At 47.8% G+C, this 5,174-nt stretch overlaps 1 long non-coding RNA gene across 1 annotated transcript; it reads right to left on the reverse strand.

Moving 5' to 3' along the window:
- Nucleotides 1-1,159: 1,159 nt before the first annotated feature.
- Nucleotides 1,160-4,905, reverse strand: LOC140522358 (uncharacterized). Its single transcript, XR_011973309.1, has 3 exons — nucleotides 4,774-4,905; nucleotides 2,529-3,013; nucleotides 1,160-1,881 (listed from the first exon to the last, which is right to left on the reverse strand). It is a non-coding gene; the product is annotated as an uncharacterized lncRNA (long non-coding RNA).
- Nucleotides 4,906-5,174: the final 269 nt, after the last annotated feature.

Below are 5,174 nucleotides of genomic sequence, written 5' to 3' on the forward strand. Positions count from 1 at the left end.
GCCAGGTACTGTGCTAAGTGCTTTACAGATGTTATCTCAAATGAGACAACAATGCTGTGAGGGCAGGTACCATTATTATTTTCATTTCACAGGTGAGGAAACTGAGGCAGACAGAAGTGAAGTGACTTTCCCAGGGTCACACAACTAGTACGCACCTAAGGCCAGATTTGAACACAGGCTTTATTGACTCTAGGTTCAGTGATGTATCCACAATACCACCTAACTGCCTCTAGAATTGGACACAGGTAGGTGATACAGTGGATGCACTGCTCGTCAGGAATATCAGACTACAAAGCTGGCCTGAGATCACTTTACCCCCACTGGGCTTCAGTTTTCACATCTGTAAAATGAGGTAGGTTGGACTTACTGACCTCTAAGGTCCTTTCCAGTTGTGTGTGTGTGTATGTGTGTGTCTGTGTGTGTATGTGTGTATGTATGTGTGTGTGTGCATATGTGTATATTTGGGGGAAGGAATTATAACAGTAATGTTCATATTTCTTTAGTGATTTAAGATAATCAGATCCATTTCCACACAACATCTGTGAAGCAGGGCAGTGTAAGTATTATGATGCCCATTTTATAAATGTGAAAACTGAGGCTCAGAAAGTGGAACTAATTTGCCTGGAGTCATACAACTATTATGCATCAGAACTGAGGTTTGAACTTAGGTCTTCTGAGTTTCCACTATACCAGGAAGGAAGAGAAAATGAGGCACCTTGGAGGGCTGTCCAGTGGAGGGCAGTACCAAAGTACCTGAAAATAAATTCGACTGACTCAGATGTGTGAAGGTAGCAGTAGCCCTGAGTGTGATGTGAGCAAAAGCCACCCTTGGTGGAGGGAGGTTGGGTCATCCCCTCCCTGATCACAAAAGCCACCGTGGTTGCATTTTTCGAAGCAAGAGAAAAATGACCTAATGGTTTAACAGAAGGAATCCAGGAGCCAAGAACAGTTGCTTGGCCCATGGCCTGGCCCAACGCCCAGCCTGGCTTCCTAGTCTGCTTAACAGGGGAAGGAGGGAGATGCCAGCCAGGCCCCTAGTGGGATGGGTGCCAACTCAGTGTCTGAAGGAAGAGCCCAGGAGGTGGTGTGTGGTGTGTGGTGAGTGGTGAGGGCTGCCGCTGCTGCTGCTGCCGCTGCCGTGGGAGGGTGCAGGAAGGGATGAGGCCTGACCTTTGCCAGGATGATGTGGTTACCTCTGAATCTGACAGAGAAATTATCCCCTTGTTTAAAAGGAGGTGGAAAAAAAAAACCCTCAAGACAAACCCAACACAATGAGATTAACGAAAACCCAGAGAGACCCGAGTGAGACAAACAGGTTCATTGTTAGGGGTTTTTGGGGAAGCAAGCTAAGGGCTTCTCTGAGTATTCTACCCACCCCCATCCCCCCAAAGAAAAGTGGAAAAGTGGTTTGGTGAGTTTAAATGGAGGAACCCAACATGGGCTCTTGAGGTAGAAGACACTAAATGTCCTCCAGCCCAAGTGACCCCACTTTCTAGGGGAGGAAATGAAGGCTGGCAGAGGGGGGTGACTTGGTCACATAGCTAAAACACCAGAGAGATAAGACTTAGGCCTTTCTCTTCTCCTCTAGTATCTATATCACACTTCCATTTGTACTTCAAGATGGTGGCATGGCATTTACAGGATCTGAGGCAGGACCAAGCTCATCTACGAGGAGTGTGACACTGCCTTATGACTCATTCTCTGAGCAGGACTGGAGCTCTGAGGGCTGACTGGGCCTCACTTCCTTACTGCTGGTGAACTCATACCCTGGGCGTTAGAACACAAAACTCCCAGGGAGAAGAAAACTTGGTCTTTAAAGTTTGCCAAGTGGTGCCTCATTTGATCCTCGTAGGAAGTCTGTGAGGTAGGCGCTGTGATTATCTTGATTTGATAGTGGAGGAAACGGAGGCAGACAGAAGTTAATGGACTTGACTGAGCTACCTAGCATGGTCTAACAATCAGATCTGTCCAAAGGTGGATGGTGCTGTTTCATAAAGCAGTGAACTCCCTGTCATTTAGGGAACTTCAGCTGAGACTGGGTGACCACTACTTGTTAGCTATAGAGGGGATTCCTGTTCAGGTAGCTAGGTGGCACTGTGGATAGATTGCTAGGCCTGAAGTCAGGAAGACCTGAGTTTAATTCTGCCTTCAGACCTTTTCTACCTATGTGAACCTGGGCAAGTCACTTAACCTTTTGCCTCAGTTTCCTCGTCTTTAACATTGGGATAATAATAGTCCCTGCCACCCAGGGTTTGGTGAGGAACAAATAAAATAATATTTTTAAAGGGTTTAGTGGCATATGGTAGATGGTATATAAATACTGGCTATTATTATTATTCGCTACTGGGGTGATGGTAGTACCAGATCCTTCTGAGATCTCTTTCAACTTGTTATTCCATGACCCTAGAAGAAAAGGTCAGAGGGGGTCGCACAGGTCTGTGCATGTAAAATAGGCCCCCAACGACACTCCAAGTGCTTTTAAATGGGTACTGTTTTAAGTGGGCCACCCAGAGCAAGCAGAAGCTTACCTGCTTATCCTGGAACTTAAGACCCTCTTTAATCTGGCCCAAACATCCCTCAAAGCCCCTTTCTTCTTCTTCTTCCCCTCAGCACATTCTGTTCCAGAGTCACGTTTCTTTACCGCATCCCGAGCACATCAGGCTGTTCGCTCCTCTGAGTCCTTGCTCATGCTGTTTTGCCCAGCTGGAATGCTGTCTCCCTCACTCTTCACTCCTTGTTCCTTTCTGAATAGAGGTCATGGAAGCCCCAACTCCATGTCCTCTTCTTGCCCCAAATCTTCCCACGTCACTCTGGCCGACAGCGGTCTCTCATAGAAGGTAAGAGTTGGAATGGACTCTGAGGCTCATGTCAGCCTGGCCCCTGATTCCGCTTCTGTGGAGACTGAAGTACAGAGATGGGAAGAGTTTGCCCAAGGTCATAAATACATTAGTGTGTAGAACAGGCACTAGAGCCGAGGTTTCCAGATTCCCCACCTGTTGCTCCAGACTGGTCCCTAATGAATCACAAAGATAAGAGATGGATGGATGGGTAGATACATGGATAGGCAGAAAGAGAGATGAACAGAAAAATGATAGGTAGATGGAGGGATAGATGGATGGCATGCATAATTTATTAGCTTCTAACTAGGTACCAAGCACTAGAGACGTAAGCAAAAACATATGAGACAGTCTCAGCCCACAAGGGGCTTACACTTTAATGGGAAAGACAACACAAAGGGGAGCTGAAAAGACAGTGGAGGAAAGGCTGAAGTAATAAGGCCAAAGCTGGTCTATCAAGGCTCAGGGAGGTTGGAATCCAATTTTCCTAGGGGGAAGAGAGGGAGATGATGACCCAGGTAGAGACAGTTGATTGGAGATGTACAGTTCTATGGAAGCCTGGAAGGGGGCAAGATATTGCCAGGAAGTTAGGGGTGTGTGTGTGTGTGTGTGTGTGTGTGTGTGTGTGTGTGTGTGTGTGTGTGTGTGTGTGTGTGTGGCTGGGTTCTATCCCTGGTTACAGGTTGACCCTTAATCTCAAACCCAGAGTGGAGCCCTACTCCAGGTTACAGACTGAGTCCCAAGACTGTTCCTAGTTGGATCCCTAATCCTAGGCATAGGCTTACCCCCAACCATAGCCCTGATCCAGTTTATAGACTGAGTCCTGGACTGTGAGGTCCTTGAGAGCAGGGATTGTCTCCCTCTCCCCTCTCCTTTGTTTCTGCAGGGTTTAATGCCTGGTACACAGTAGGGGCTTAATAAATGCTTGTTGAATTAATTTGACTTGCTCACTGACTAAATCATCTCCCTAACCACAGTTAAACCCTGACCCTAGTCATAGACTGGGCTAAAAACTCCCCCAGGGCAGGGGAGATACCTGTCTCAACAATCGTGACCTCCCCCACTTGGTCTCTCTCTCCTTCCCACTGCCCCCTCCCCCAATGCCCAGCACAGGGCTCTGTCCACAGCCTGGGTGGGGGATGGGGGCATTTGGGGTGTTTAGGCCAGGGTGTTGACTGACTGACTACTTTCCCATAGGGAATATAAAAATGAAGGCTGTGTCTTTTCAGCTTTGCTGCTGAGCTTAGAGGAAAGGGAAAAAAAAGCTCTCCTGCAAACACCTGTACATGTAGTGAAAGGTCTTTGCTAATATCTCCCCCCCACTCCCCTCCCCCTGCTCCTCCTGATCACACCTGTCTAGCTCTGGGCAAAATGAGATGCTCCGAGAGCTGCCGGGACGGGTCCTGTGCTGGCCTGAGCCACTGTACACAGTCATTTCCAAAGAAACGTCAGGCTGCTTTATTGAATCATACTGAAAACTGGTGTGACAGTAACTTGGTGGGGGGATGAGGGCTGCTGGGCAGAACAGGAGGGGGAGGGGGGGGCAGGCACTCACTGCAATGATTTTAGAAAACTACAACAAAGCCTAATGACTGAGTATGTGTGCTGCTGCTCTTAGCCAGCTTTGGGAGACCCTTTAGTATGGGTGCCACCCCTAAACCCTGGCCCTGGTCTCAGACTGAACCTTGACCCTGGTCCTGAGCCCTGACCCTGGTCCTGAACCTTGACCCTGGTCCTGAGGCCTATTCTTGGTCCCAGACTAAACATCACAGATTGAGCCCTCCCAAACACTTCTCATGGATCCAGGGATCTGCTGGTAAATGTTTAACTACTGGCTCCCCCCAAAACAGCAAGACACATTTTGAAGTTTATCTTCATTATTAACATTTTTTCAATCCCTTAAGTCTAGACAATCAACAATGCAATAAACCAAGACCTGATTTGTAGTTTGGAAGGTAATTTAACAGCTGGCTCTGTTTCTCCAGGTTTGAGCTGGCTGACTAGATGCCAGCATGGGCTGGGGGAAGGAGTGTTGGATGGTTCAGTGCATCCTATCCCCAGTGCCAGAGACCAGCTCCATGGGGTATCGATGTGTCACAATGTACATTGTTGGGTAGGGGTGGGGATGGGCCCTTTCTGTGAGAGATGCCAAGGCTCAGTGATCTATCTACTGCACCACCTAACTGCCTTTTCTCATACATAAAATGAAATTAAAAATACCCCTAGTTCTTACCTGTAAAGAGACTTAAATGAGGTAATCTAGGTCGCCCAATGGAGACAGCATTGGGTTGGAAGTCAGAGTGATCTGGTTCAAATCTGGCCTCATATACTTACTAG

This window comes from Notamacropus eugenii, chromosome 1 (genome assembly GCF_028372415.1).
Source record: "Notamacropus eugenii isolate mMacEug1 chromosome 1, mMacEug1.pri_v2, whole genome shotgun sequence".
Taxonomy (NCBI): domain Eukaryota; kingdom Metazoa; phylum Chordata; class Mammalia; order Diprotodontia; family Macropodidae; genus Notamacropus; species Notamacropus eugenii.